This window comes from Thunnus thynnus, chromosome 19, assembly GCF_963924715.1.
Source record: "Thunnus thynnus chromosome 19, fThuThy2.1, whole genome shotgun sequence".
Classification (NCBI taxonomy): domain Eukaryota; kingdom Metazoa; phylum Chordata; class Actinopteri; order Scombriformes; family Scombridae; genus Thunnus; species Thunnus thynnus.
Genome location: NC_089535.1, coordinates 3,858,379 through 3,874,560, shown reverse-complemented (window position 1 = coordinate 3,874,560; position 16,182 = coordinate 3,858,379). Strand labels below are relative to the sequence as shown.

Here is a 16,182-nt window from a genome sequence, read left to right as displayed (position 1 = left end):
ATCAATAACAGCTGCAGCACTAGAGCCAATCATTAGGATAACACTTGAACACCCATAGATAGCATTCATTATCAATATATTAACTTTTGAAACATGTTTATAACACACTATAAGCAGATATAAGTGTTTATTAATGGACAGTATTTGTCAGCAATAACTTTTTATATTATTACAACTGTGTTTTACTATATTTGTCATTGATTATATTTTATATACACTAATATCTGCTTACAACTACATTACAGTGTTATAAACCATTAACTGTTTGTAGAAGTGTTACTAAAACTATTTGAAGTATTGATTTATTATTATTTTTTAATCTTAACATATTCATCTCAATATCCCAGATGCAAAGTCTGACCAACAGTCCAAAACTCCCAAAAATATTCTATTTAAAATGATTAAAAACTAAGAAATAAGAAGCTGTAACTAATGAATGTTTGGCTTTTTTTCTTGGATAAAAATAATTGCTGCATAATTTTCTCTCAGACGACTAATTGAATTCTAATTATTTCAGCTCTGAAATGATTTTTCCACCAAAAACACCTGAAAAAAAAAAACAGAAAAGACAGCAAGCAAACATATTACAAAGTAAGATTCAGAATATTTACGCTGCTCAAAATTTTAACCACAAAATAACTTTTCATCTATAATAAGTGAGTTTTAGTTTATGGCAGCATTTTTAATATGTTTCCTGCTCCTTTTCATACTCATTGTAAACAGTTTTTTTTTTTAAAAATTCTGCACATTCTTCTTCTTTCTTTGCAAAACTACCCGTGCCTACATCAATGCAATGTGACTGCCAACAGATCGGTCTGAGATTCAGGTGTGCGATGCTAGTAGCGGCTAATGCTAATCCTGGAGCTGTTAGCCTCCAGCAGAGCCTAGCATAACCTCGCTTCTTTCTGACTCCACGCCTCCAGATTTCTTTATAAACAACAAGAATTCTCTAAGAACCAGAATTTCTAAGCAGAATCAATAAACTATTTGCAGATTTAGTGTTTTACTCCTGTAACAACACGGTGAGCATTTTTTTTTTTTTTAAAAAAGGATCAAAATCGATGCAACAGAATCAGATATCGTCTTCTTTTTTATTCTGCACATTCTTCTTCTTCCTTTGCAAAACTACCGGTGCCTACATTACCCACAATGCAACGTGACTGCCAACAGATTGGTGGGATTCAGGCGTGCGATGCTAGTAGCGGCTAATGCTAATCCTGGAGCTGTTAGCTTCCAGCAGAGCCTAGCATAACCTCGCTTCACGCCTCCAGATTTATTTATTTATTTATTTTTAATTTGTAGTTTTCACACCACACCGACGCCGACTCAAAACACTTAATACTACTTTTTATAGACACAGACACACACTCCACTGACTCACTAACATGATGCTCTGTCTGTGTGTTCCCATTATCTTTCAGGAAGTGCACACTTGACCGTGTTTTCATCAGGTCAACGCCGGCCGCTGGGTCAAACATCCATTAACGAATATGTGAGCAGCCGAGACATAAATCTTTTTTTCTACTCGTGAACTCACAACATCCACAAAACCGTCTCTGCTCAATTTCATGTCAGGTTTCTGCTCGTCTCTTGGCTGCTCGCTGCCAGCCAGACCGGCGAGATATAAACAAGCTGCTGTTCAAATCTGAAGGTGAAGGAGCCACGAACATTATTAAAAAGTTTCTTACTGAAGAGGTCATGTGAGACAGGATGACTTGACTGTGTGTTGCATTATACATACGCTGACCTTTACTGGTGGAAGAGCGCCAGCACCGAGCCGACCGGAGTGTGTGTGTGTGTGTGTGTGTGTGTGTGTGTGTGCGTGCATGCACTGCACAATGTGACAGATAGTCATTCCCATACAACATTAGGATTAGCAAACAATGTTAAGTATTCTCCTGATCTTGCTGCTCTCTCTTGCCCTGCTGTCTGATAAGTGATTTACTGACGTACTTCTAGCTGCAGAAACGCTAACGTGTGTTTCATTAACTGAGTTTTCAGCTTTAACATTAAAACAGTATCATAGATAAATGCAGAGCAGAGTATGAGTCTGTTTACAGGCTTGTAGCATCTACACGTCTCAGGTAGAACAGTCTTATGTTGTTACTATGACGACCGGTTCGTCTATTCAGCCGTTGTTTAGTTGTACTGCGTGTTTTTATGGTCAAGGTTGCTTTTATTGTTTCCCTAAGAGAGATCATTGAAAAAAAAAACAGACAAAAAAAAGCTCACTATTCATAAAAAGACGTGTTCGCTGTTAAAAGTACAATAATTCCACTGAATGAGAAGCATAACCACATCTCTCACCCGCATACACACAAACACGTCTCCCGCAGTTTCATATTATTTGGGGGGTTTTTGTTGCCAGGTTCAACAAAAGGCAAAAAGAGACCAAAATTAAAGTCTCCTTCTACTCAAAATCATGTTTTTTCTTCTTGTTCCTTCAGTTGGATGTTTGTTTTCACCTTCATCTGCTGAGTTCACCTTTAATCTCAGTTTGACATGTGAACCTATGAGCAGGATTTGTGACATCACAACCAGTTTGGAGCCAATCGTGGTCCAGTATGCCACTTACACAAGTGTGAAACTCGAAGCCTCCGGTGCACAAACACTGAGATGAACTTTACAGTGAAGGAGGAGACATCTGGCATCCAGCAGGAAAACTTGTAGAAATCAACAATATTCACATATTCAGAGATATTTAATGAGGGAGAAGGAGGAGGAAAAGTCATTTTAAGGATTTTAACGTGGTAATTATACTTTTTTTGTGGGGAAAAAAAAACACATATCAGACATGACTGTTCCAAGCAGAATATGTTTATGTCTTCATACATGTCTGGAGGGGAAATTCAAGACTTTTGAAGACAGAATTCAATCTTTTTTAAAGACTTTTTTAAGAACAACTGTCACATGATATCAGCAATACCTTTATAGCATGCAGCTAATTTCAACCACACTTCCTCTATTACTATGAGATCATGTTACCGGCCTGGTTTAGAAGTCATTTACAAAGCAAAATAACACAAAAAAACGAGCTAGAAGCCCTTTTCTTTTGGCAGGTACGAAGCTTTTCATCGCCACAGGACTGTTTACAAAACTTAAAACAAATGACAGAGCGGATGTCTCGTCCTGGAGCGGCTCCGACTGTTTGCAAAAGGCTGCTAAACACGACTACAGCTGCAAGACAGTCTGAACACACCGTACAGTGACTTAACAAATTAACACCTCGAGACGTTATTAAAAATAAAAACAACAACAACAAGCAGAGAGAGGTAAGTCCACCTCTGCTGCATGTGGACACGATGCAACAGAGCAGGAAGTGTGATTTATACATGTTGATTAAGACCTAATTGAGCTCGCTAGACACACACACACACACACACACAGGACACGACAATAAAGAGCATATGGAGAGTGTCTGCAGGCCTGCTGGCTCAGCTTGGTCCACAACAGGTTGGTTATATATCTGAGCTAATATCTCACTATCCATCACTAAACGACACGCCAGTGAGTTTTATATTCATAACCCATAAAGAGAAAAAACAAAGAGAGTATTTAGGACACAGATTCAGACTCATAGATGACGTTTACATGCACAAAATATTCAGGTTTTTGCCCTTATTCCCAAAAATAAAGACAATATTCCTGCTAATGATAATTCCGCTAATATTCCCGTTTACATGTGGAGGGTTTTCAGGGTTTCAGGTATTGATATGACTGATATCATAAATTTATAGTTATAGGCACATCCTGTGATGCTTTTACTGCCGAGTGTTTTTTTTTTTTGGTGCATCACGCCGAGTCGTCACCGTCGGTCCGACCGATCCTCCTCCTCCTCCGTCGTCATGGTGGAGAAGCCAGACCACCCCGAGCAGCTCTCCACTCTCCTCTCATTCCAGCATATGTCATTTTTTTTGTCTGCTCAGGGGTGCGTTACACAACCATCCCATCATGCATCATCTCTGTCTCTGCCTTGCAAAAAAACAAAACAAAACTGTTGGCTAGTCGGTTTGTTTACAACTCTCAGAGCTGACCGTAAACAGGGGAGAGGTCGTGTGTCGCAAACTGCGGTAAAAACCCGACTGAGACGCGTATTCTGATCACGCTGCATACATGCTGCTCCTAAAACCTGAGTAATACCAGTATATCCCATATGTTTTAATCAGAAAATGCTACATTCGGAAACTGTACCAAATGCAGAATATTGTTATATTCAGGATAATAGGGGAATATTAGTGTGCATGTAAATGTAGTCTCTGTTTGAGAAAGACTTGCTGATCACACTTGTACACACACACACACACACACACACACACACACACACACACACACAGACTTGTTGCCAAATTCTGCAGATGGGGATGAGTTTGGGTCAGAGGAAAAAAGGGAAAATGGGCAACAAAGCAAAAAACTGACATCTGCCTCTGTAGCGTGTAGAGAAGAGAAATAGTAAACCAGGACTGCAGCGCTCAGTAGCAGCTACAGCAGACAGCAGTAGTAGTACTGTATAGTAGTAGTAGTACTGTATAGTAGTATAGTACCAGCAGCATGAGTCACACTAACATTTTTAAATGCAAAACAGTGAAGTGAAACCAGCTCATTTCAGTGGAATTAGTCGTATCAGCTGATTTGCTTATAGAAATCAAGAATGTCCAAGAAAATATTTTGCATTAAGCGACATGCAAACCTCAAACAAAGAGCTGGAGACCAAAACAGAGAAGTTATCACAGCCTGGTAGCTGTTAGCTCAACTTTTATTCACCCTAAAAAGAGGCAGGTTTACAGACTGTTACAGATACGTCTGTTAGCTTACTGTCCGGATAGCGACTGAGCTAGCTGGCTTGCTAACTAACAATTAGCTGACAGCTCTCATTCATTTAACTGGGACCAGTCCTGCAGAGGACTCCTGAAAACAAAACATGCAAAGCCATCCGGAGAAAAAGCTAAACCAGGCTCAACTTTTCCTGCAACACAACCCGACGTCATCTGGCGAGACGTTGCGTTGTCCAATCACATACACAAGTACTTTGCATTTCTATTGCTGCTGTGACAAAAAGTGCAACCGTTGCCGCTGTGGTAACTTTCAGAGTTGTAAAATCCTGTGTGAGTATTTTAGACTGCTGTAAAGAGTTCAAATTCGAGCATCTGTCTATAAAACTAGACTTCCTGGATCATATTTCATGTCTCACCAGTACCTGAAGCAGCACGCACTCACCACCGCAGGCCCCCTACGCTGGCTGGTTGTGGTTTTGAAAGTCTGTTTAACAGGTCAGCTAGCTCGGAGAGGTGTCGCGACTCGGAGAGCCACACGGCTAGCGTGTTAGCGGTTAGCGGTTAGGAGTTAGCTCATCACTTACAGCATCTCTGCGAGTAATAATCACTGCATCACAACGCTTCTAGCACAGCCTATTTCACGAGGACATGCAGATGAAATTCACTGAAACACTTTCTGGTGTCACAAAACTGAGACAAGAAACAAAAGGCACTGGGTAGCCAAAAAATAAATCTACAACAAGTATTTCCTGTTACATTCTTTTGAGTCTTTGTGTTGAAGTGTTGGTTGTAATATACATGCAGTAGACTGTCCGGTGTTGGTTCATCCCCCCCCTCCTCCTCCTCCTCCTCCTCCTCCTCTGGGACTAACGTGACTTCACACTCACCATCAAACCAGAGCCCTTTATGACAACTTCTTTTCCTGACGTTGTAGAGGTGAGAATGTTATGTCATTTCATGTGAGCCTCTGTATTTGTGTGAGTGTGAAAGATGCATCTTTCCAACCACATCAACGATGTTAAACAAGTTTCACACGGGACTGATGCTGCTGAGCTCAAAGACACTGCAGAGACTAGATAAGGAACAGAGAGTAGCTTGTTGTGCAACGTATCACAACCTCTTGACTTTATACTGAAGTTCTTTGAGAGTTTTACAAATGTAGAACAAAGTCAGGAGGTTGTGATATGTAGCACAACAAGCTAGCAAAGCTGTAAACAGAACCGTGTTCCTGCACATGCTCAGTAGCGTCTGCCTTACACAGAACTACTCTCTGGTGACTGAAAACATGATGCTGTTATTAGTCTTTAGAGCCGTTTCTACACAAACTAATGTGACCAAACTCTTCATGATGAAGGAACATGTCACCCAGTGCAGCAATGTGACTCACTGACGTGTTTTAATAGTTTTTGGAACAACAACGGAGGAATAAGATACATCAGGCTTTAAATTCACACACAATACTTGTTAGTAGATCAGTTCAGTCATTGAGACTTGTTGACAATAAGCTCTGTGCTATCTGTATAAACAAAACTAGGTCAAAACCTTGTTCATGGCTGTATGGTCAATGTGCAAAACTGTGCTGAATGTCTATAATGTGAATTCCTGGATATTAAATGTTCATTTGCAATCATTTTCTGTAGCGTTCCCAGTAATATTTACTGATAAAGTTTACTGAAGTAGCATCACATGACATGGCTGAGATACGCAGTTGCAAGAACAACATTTTCCACTCATATCTCAGGATGTTTAAGGAGAACTTATTTTACTTCTACTTAACTATTCTAATTATCTGTGAACTCTGCTCTTTCATTTCTGCATTTTGTCAGACTGATTGTTATTTGAGGTGCTTTAACTGTGCTGCTCTCCCTCACGCCTCCAGATGCACGGAGAGCCGTTTTCTCTCCCGCTCTGCCACTTCGCGCTGTTTGTCGCTGCTCGGATGCAGCCGAAGCCGAGCAAGCCAACGTTGGAGGTTTGTCGTGTGCGGCAGCCTCCGGCACAACCGACATCATCCCGAGGAGCGACAGGCACCGATACAGCAGACCTCACGCGCCGTGTCAGCCGCGACGATGACGCCTCCGCACACGCTCCTCCGACAGTCGTGCGATCACGGCGTGTGAGTCGAGGTGGGGCATCTGCAGGCTCGGCTGCAAGGTGCGATAAATCTGGAATGAGCTGCGGTCAGTGGAACTGCGGTAAACGCCCCCCCTGAGGAGGTAATAAACTGTTCATGCCAGTTCATTTTGAAAGAGTAACGGCCAATGGCGACACGCCAACGCTCAGCCTGCCAACCAATGGTGTAACTTCATCACTCAGCGACAGACAGACATTCCCGTGAGAAGGGCTCTGCTGTTGCCACATAAGAACTATCTGACTGCAGTCGTCGTTGATTTTTTTACACCACATATTAAAAATGAATTATACGCAGCATCATCGCCACGGTTACTGTAATATGCATTTTATCCATTAAGTCGGAGCAGCTGGAATCAGATTCCTTTAATGTGAAGATAGTGTGAACGATGATGGATGGATGGATAAAGGATAGACGTGAGAAGGATCGGAGGTGTGGACAGTCTGTTGACATACACACACACACACACACACACACACATCCTGGCCTTTAGGAGAAACATGGCATTCTGGGAGGAGGAGGAAAAAAAATAAAAATAAAAAAGAGAGAGAGATTGTCTGGGCTGTTTCCATTTATCGCCCATCCTCTACATCCCCCCCTCCCCTCCCTCCCTCCCCTCTCCCAATTCTCATCACCTATTTTACTCCTCCTTTAATCACTTTCATTTCTCCCCATCGACAAAGCGAAATGCAGCAGTTCTGGTCGGGTTCCCATGGCAACCGCAGTTGCTAGGCAACACACAACTCTCCATCATCCATTCCAGAAGTCTGACAGATGGAGAGGAAGAATGCCAAGGCAAGAGTGAGAGAAAAGAGGAGAGAGAGAGAGAGAAATGGAGAGAGAGAGAGAGAGATTCGGACAGAATGAAGAAGAAGAGGAAGAAAACGTCCACAGAATGAAAACAGGAGGAGGAGCTGTGCGGCAGAGAGGTGAGGAGGATGATGCAATCCAAATAATAATAAAAAACACACACAGCAGATCCGATAATCTCGTCAATGATCCTCTCTTCATATGGATTCCTCCTCAGCCTCTAATCCTCTGTTAGTCCACAGTTTCACATTTCACTGTGGTCGTACGAGGCGTCACTGTTTATTAGCAGATTCTCTCTCTATGAATGATACGAAAACATTGCAATAAAAGCTTTGACCCTCCTGTATGTCACTGACCCAGAACGAGACCCGCTGACTCATTCATCACATTAAAAACAATCTAATCTGTGTTTATGTAAAGTACCTTGATGCTGTTGCATATAATTATAAAATATAAAAGGTAGTAAAAGCTGATGCTCCTGAAAAAGGAAGTTCATCAAGTTAAAAGTCACACAAATCCATATAATCCATGACAAGCCGTGCAAATTATCACAACATAATTCATGAGTTGGAGGTCAATTAGAGAGTCCGTATAGAGGGTGTCAGAGTGGATTATCATCGTTAAACCTTTAATTAACACATAAGTATTGTTAATTCATATTTTAGGATGAAGTCAAACGTTTAACTGCAGCAGCTTTCCAGCCTGTTTCAAACACCTGTCACATCCTCGCCGACACCTGACCACAAACCCAACAAAGCTGCTCTTTTAAAGCTGCAATAACTGACTTTTTTAAGCCACCAGGGGGCAGTAGAACGACACAACAATGACGTTATTATCAGCTTATGAAACTTAATATGTTGAATTTGTTTGCTTATTTCACACATCCAAGCAGAAACAGAGCAACAGTCATTTAAAAAAAAAAAAAAAAAATCACATTTCTGGCCCAACATCCACCTTCTCTTAAGCAACTCTTTGGCTGCTGAATGCTCTACTTTCTTTGCCAATTAGCCTCTAAGTTTGTTTGCTGTTGTTTTGCAGTTGTGCACAGAAGTTTTAATCAGAGCGTGTTTGCTTCTGAGAAATGAGGTTGATGAGAGCAGTCGAGTGGCAGACGGTAAAACCAAAACGACGAGCTGAAAGGCGTCAGAGCGCTCTGCAGAGCCGAGAAACTGCTGAGTCGGGTGATTTATCTCTGTGGGTTTGTCACCTTTCACATACAAGAAGTAATTTGATCCAATGTTAATATATGATATATAGATATAGATATATAGATATGAATTAGTGCAGCTTCACTACATTACATATTCTGTCAGAACATAATCTCTCAACATCACAAATACTGTAAACTAGAGCTGCAACTAACAATTATCATCATTATCGATTCATTTGCTGATATTTTCTTAATTTAATCGATTCTTTAGTCTTTAAAATGTCAGAAAATGGTGAGAAATGTTTACCAAAGTCCATGATGCAACTTAAAATATCAACAGTCAACAACCCAGAGATGTTCAATCTACTGAAACTAGAAAATATTCACATTTAACAGGATGAATTTGATCGACTATTTATACAACCTGCATTTGAAAACAACTAAAACAGTCAAAAGGCTACAATGCAACAGAAGAGGTGTTGCAGAAAAACACACACACATATATATATATATATATATTAAAAATATTCAAGGTGGAGTAGTGACCATTACGCCTGCTATATTTAGAGCGTACAGAACGTCCATTACATAATGTCATCCTGCCTGACCCTGATTCTCTATAGTTTACCGAGGAGGACTCGGTATCTCACAATGAAGCGTCTGATGAACAGTAAAGACAGGTGGATCTCCTCCACGCCGTTTCCTTCGTCTCTGTAACAGCGAGGCCTAAAAAAAGGCCGCTGACTCTCACCCCCTCAGGACTGGAGAACAGAGACAGTGAAGGGCGCCCTTGCACATGTATTTTTTAAAAAAAAACAACAACACTTCTTGGCTGCAAAACCTTCTTTCAGACATTTGATTTATTTATATTTAGTGAAGACAGACGGCTCACCTGGATGTTCATTAGATTATCCATCACATCTGTGTACTAAAGCATATTAACATCATTATATCTCTAGTCTCTAATCTATTTCTATTTATTTTTATATATTTTATTTTTGAGTCAATCAATGTAATTACTGTATATATTTTAATCTTTAACACTTAAACTTCTCTCTATCTATTCAAAACTGTCCTTCTGATCATCTTTCATATCAGTGTTTAAAAAATGACATTTGATTGTTGCAGGAATGTTTTCCTCCAAACTAAAGACCAACAGTATTTCTGCCCTTGAGGAGAAACATTCCAGCAGCGCAGCAGCATCTTCCTGACCTTGGTCGTCATGACGATCAATACGGCTTGTTGAGCTCAAGGACACAAAACATATTCAGAGTACAAAATATCTTTAATTTCCCTTTGGGACTGATAAATTATTCTATCTATCCATCTATCTCTCTCTCTATAATCAAAAGCAAACTGACTGCAGAGCTTCAACATGTTGATTAGAATCAGACTCCGATTCTCTGCGACTCAACTTAAAATGACAATGACAATTATTTTCATTATCGCTTCATCATTATTTTCTTGATTAATCGATTAGTCGTTTGGTCTATAAAATGAAAAAAGTTGATCAATGTTTCCACCTCAAATGTCTTGTTCTGTCCCGACCAGAAAATATTCACATTTAAGAAACTGAAACCAGATCATTTGGAATTTTTTTCTTGAAAAATGACTCAAAATGATTAATCAATAATCAATCAATTATCAAAAAATTTTGCAATTAATTTAGTAGTCAATTACTAGGCCGAACATTTCTGGATGCAGCCTCTAAAATGTGATAATTGTATGTTTTTCTGTGTCCTTTATGACAGTAAACGGAATATTTTTGGGGGGTTTTTGACTGCTGGTCAAACAAAACAAACCATCTGAAGACTCACCTTTGACTCTGAGGAATTAAAACACACATTTTTTCAGTATTTTCTGACATTTTATAGACAATGGGGAGCACCAGTCTGATGTGGAAACTAATTGATTAATCATCCAAGCGTTGCAGCTCTTAAATGATTCTCATTTTTTATGCATAAGAACAGAAATGGATCCAACACACACATGAACTCACTACCTGGAGTTAATGAACAATACACGTATTTATGTATTTTATATACTGTGCATGCTTCTTGTGTCTGTGCTTCTGCTTTGCATGTTCTAGTTAGTGTCTTAACAGTGCAGCTCTTATTCAATCTACATTTCTATTAACATTAATATCTTAAATGTATTTACTTCTCTGTGTTGCATGTTTTAAGGATGTTTTTATTAATATTAATATGTTCTTTTGTTCTGCATGTTTATAAATGATCTCAGTAACTTTGTCATTTCAATCTCATTTTCACATTCTGTTTTTAGAGAGACTCTGTAACATCTGTCCGATGCTTATTAATGTGCACTATCCTTGTTAAATAAACAAACAAACAAATAAAACAAATAAACAATCAAGCAGATCCAGCATCTTAAATATATTATTCTCAAAAGCTCTGGACTAAAAATCGGAGGCGGTGTGTTTTGTACCAGAATAACTTGACAAATTACCATGAATATCAAATTTTGGATCTAATCAGTCATTTGACTGAGGAGGGAATAAAGAGGCCTCGGTGTGAAATAACAGGACTTTCAAAGGGAAGAACTCGCTGACAAAAGCGGCCTGTGTCAGTCAAATAAGAAAGGTGTGTTGTGCTGCCTTAATTTTGTCTGAATCAAAACGACGCCTGCAGCATTTTAAACGAGTTGAAGGGCATCGCAATAATAGAGGCGGCGAATTATTAAAGCATGAATGACTCTCTCTCTCTCTCTCTGTGTCCTGTTTTGAAAGGGAAAGGTCTCATTTTTGGTTATTTTAGGCAAATAAAGAAGCTCAAGTAATAGAAATATGCTTTAAAACTAAGATTTGGCTCTGAAATGTGTAGATTAGTTGCTTTAAGAGGCTAAATTCTCTGTTTGTGGTATAAAATACAGTGAACAGAACTAGCTGACATGTATCTAATCTGCTTTTTGCATCATTATTAGATGGTACAGTAGCAGGTTTGGGTTTGTGGTTACTGTTTGCACCCATGTAGCACAAACCGCTACATGGCCTCCTCTACGGTGACCTGCTGATAAGTCTGAGTGTGTCTGACAGCTATCTCTTGATACTGAAACATGCAAAGCCACACATTTGCCAGTCAAATTCAAAATGTACAAGCACACAGACTCATGTGTCATGCTCTCAGCTACTATTTCACCGAGCTGCACAACCAAGACACAACAACGAGAGCTCCGACCGGGCTCGTCGTCACATCTCTCAGATCTCTCTGTTGTTCTGCCAATTGCAGAGCGTAAAAAAAAAAAAAAAGTCAGAGCGTAGAGAGAGCAGAGAGTAACAGTAATGCAGGGTGGGACGCTGAACACAGGAGTTTCAGCTGATGGGTATCTTCCTGTACTGACCGTAGCAGTCAGTCGTAACATCACAGATGCATGAAACTGAAACTCTTTGATGTCTTCATATCACTGATGATAATCGCAGGCAATAAATCCTGAGACTTGACATGTAGGGCTGTTATAGGTGTTTAGTGTGGGTGGCTGATAGGCAGGTGGCCTGTAGTGTAATTGACCCCGCCTCCCCCTTAGTTACTGTTGCTATGCTCAACAAGCTTTGAATCCTAGCATGGCACATATACAGTTAACAGATTTACTGTCAAAATTCTTAGTAATTTCAGCTATTTTACCAGAATAACTAATAATAATTACTTCTAGTTTTTAGTGTTGTAGGTGTTATTTTAGCCAGGATCATGGGGTTCCTGCCACAGACTGTATATAAAGCTCGACGTAACAAGGCGTGACATCACCTGCTGGTTTGCACTGGAGCCAGTTTGAAGTCCAGAGTTGCTGCTTCCAAATAAAGGAGTGCAGGAAGTTTCCTTTCACGCTCTGAAAACACGCCCCGCTACCTCAGACTTAAGCTAACGCTAGCTTACAGGGAACACAGAGAGGTGCAGACTAGTGCTAACGTTAGCTAACTAACACTGCAGGTATCGTTATCAAGTAACATTAAACTTACCGAAATATTAGGACAACAGTCTGACTCAGTGTGAGAATATAATTATAGGCAACAAAAAGCAAATAGCGCCTATCTAAATAAAACTAAGAAGCTGTTTCATGTGGACAGAACTGAAGCATCGACCAACACAGGTTGTTGAAAGTTACAGAAATAACTCTGAAATTGTCATTTTTCTTCAATCAACACACCAATGATGAGTTAACTTCTATCAAACCATTACTGAGGCCTCCGCACCAAATGACTGATATTGATCTATACTGATCTATACTGATCTATACTGAGGGCAAAGGACACTCTGACTCCAAAGGGCGTGAGGACATCTTAAGTTTTATGAGTTCAGCTGTGCGTGACAAAGAGCTCCACATTAACTTTTATACCACAGGAATTAAGCCGGGAACGACTTGCCTGTTGATTAACTCGGAAATGTAAACGTCCCAGAGGCACCGGCACATCGACCGGCCCCGGTAACAAGTGTCTTTAAAGAAGACTCTCTAATGAGACCTGAGAGCTGGAGTAATGAGCAGGGGACGGGGTCTGGCACAAAGGGAGACGGATCGCCCGATAAGCAGGGAGATAGATGAGGAGAAGCCGGGTGACGGCGAGGTCTCGATAAAAACATCATCCATCATGAATTTAAGGTTTTGGACTGTTGGTCGGACAAAACAAGCAAATGGGAGACATCAAAAAAGACTGTTAATGGCATTTTTTTTAAAAATCGATTTTCAAAATAAAAAAATAATCATTAGTTGCGGCTCAAGTCTGAAACGTATAAAACAGAAAAGCAACAATCTTCACATTTGAGAGGCTGAAATAAAAAGAAAATGTTTGTTACCTTTGCTTAAAAATGCCTTAAACGATTAATCAATTATCAAAAACACTTGCTGATGATTATTTTTTTATTTTGAAAATCATTGAAACATTAAAAAATGGTTAAAAAAAATGCCATTAACAGTCTTTTTAGAGCTCTTTTTGATGCCTTCTATTTGCTTGTTTTGTCCGACCAACAGTCCAAAACCTTAAATTCATGATGGATGGTGTTTTTATCGAGACCTCGCCGTCTCCCTGCTTATCAGACGATCTGGATCTCAAATAATCATTAGTTGTGGCTCAGGTCTGAAACGTCTGACGAACGATATAAAACCGAAAAGCAACAATCTTCACACTTGAGAGGCTGAATTTAAAAAAGAAAATGTTTGTCACCTTTGCTTAAAAATGCCTTAAACGATTAATCAATTATCAAAAACACTTGCTGATGAATTAACTAATTGTTTCAGCCCTAAATGTAATGAAATACAGTCTGTGTAATTTTCAAAATAAAAGCACAGAGCAACAGTACTTATCTCCTGCTGTTTTGTCATAATCTGATTAGCAGAGTTGTGGCTAATGAACAAAAAAAAAGGCCAAAATGTTCACCTGGGAGGTGTTGTATGGGTTTCACACTGGTGTCTAATGAGGACATACACACACAGAGCGTAGATGAGTGGAAGTATGAGGTGATGATACTGAACATAAGACAGAGAAATAATAATAAAGAGAGCAATGAGGACAAAAGAGAAGGAGGCATGGAGGGAGAATTAACGCAGCAGCATATTCTCACAGGGGGGGGGGGGGGGGTTGAGACCTAGAACAGTAAGTAAACCTAGTAGAAGGCCTGCAGGGCGGCTGTGGTCCCCTGGTACGCCACAACTACTGGCACACTGCCTGTCTGCTCAGAATGGAAACACTCCGAGGAGCCAGCACACACAGAGAGAGAGAGAGGCCGCTGCTACCGACTGGAAGGCAGGAGGAAGCAGGAAACATGACGCTGAGCCGCTGCATCGACAACGACGACACTAAAACACAAACAAGGCCGACTCCAGACCACAGCCGACAATCCTACAGAGAAGCGGCGGACGGGCGGTGCGGAGCAGCGTTCAAAGCCTTTTTAAATAAGAACATAAGAGAAATAAAGACTGTGTTCATATGTAGGAGGCTGGTTTTTAGGCGGTGAGGTGTAAAAAACGTGGAGAAAGTGAAAGTGAGTTTATGATCGGTGGTTTTTTGACCTGTCAGCTCTGTGGGTGTGGATGTCAGAAATATAAGTGTGACCAGTAACAAGCTTCTGACCACAAGCCGACAGCGCGGTAGGTGTCACATCTGCCGGATGAAGGTGCACCGTAGCAGCATTTTCTCATCACATCCACTTGGATTGGAGTTTAGAGAGCCACTGAGGATATGAAATGTTGATTAAATAAAAAAAAGCTACTCGATCCAAATACTGGAGGCTTTGATTCAGATCTGTGAATGTGTGTGATATATTAATAAAAAGTCTAACTGGGAGATTCCAACAGTTGAAATAAACGTGACTCAGCTCGATTGTTTCACTAGAAAGGACTCGTCTCTCTCTCTGCTGGTTTTTGTTGAAGTACAAAAGCCGACTCGCGGTTATAGAGTGACTTTACAGAGAGAGAGAGAGAAAATGACCTTTTGGCCTGGAACTTTTCATTTTGGCCTTTTGACAAGTGAACTATCTGATAGTGGCAACGTTTGTCATTAAAACTGGTGAAAGTGACGGTCAGAGAAGCTGCTCAGGGAATCCTGGATTATGTTTGCTTTGAAAAAAATAAATCATATATATCCTGAATTTATCCAGAAAGGTCAATGTGCAGTAAAAGCTGCAAAATATATTAAATCTTGTCATAATCTGAGAGAAATAAACTCTGTAGTAAATGTTTCTGTGTGATTACATGTGTAAAAAAAAAAAGCCTTTTAATATACTGTATTTAATATTATTGTTTATATTTACATATTATTGTATAATTATTAATCACCTGTCAATGTTTATAACTGTCTGTACTGCTCTGATCTGTCATGCCAATAAAGTTTATTTGAATTTGAACAACATTCACCCTCCGCCATTTTATTTAAGTGTCTGAATGCTGAGTGTGTATATACATCCGCTATATGGAGCCCTAAAAAATCCCAGCTGACTGTGACGACACAAAACGATGAGTCACTGTCCGACATCTTAACTTGCTGCTCACTATTAGTGTTTATTATATAGTGAATATAGAATATAGTATTTATTTATCAAGCTGGAGCCAGAATGGAAGCAGATATGACAAGACAACCATCATTACTGCAGTACAGAGTTAAACATAAAGTCTATAAGTGGCAATAAAAACGTAATATAACAGAAGCACAAGTAGAGAAACGTCTTAGTCATAAAGTGACTCAGTAATTACATGACACAGCAATATCTGCACCGAGTATGTCAACATTAAGCATTTACATAGATGACGTTTGGAGACAAATTGGATCTTAGTCAGCACAAAATGACGATTTTAACCTAAAGATGAAACTTTGTCTA

At 39.9% G+C, this 16,182-nt stretch overlaps 1 protein-coding gene across 1 annotated transcript in view; it reads right to left on the bottom strand.

The window, feature by feature from the left end:
* grk3 (G protein-coupled receptor kinase 3) overlaps positions 1 to 16,182 on the bottom strand; it is a 73,816-nt gene that overhangs the window by 35,193 nt on the left and 22,441 nt on the right. The window lies entirely within an intron of this gene.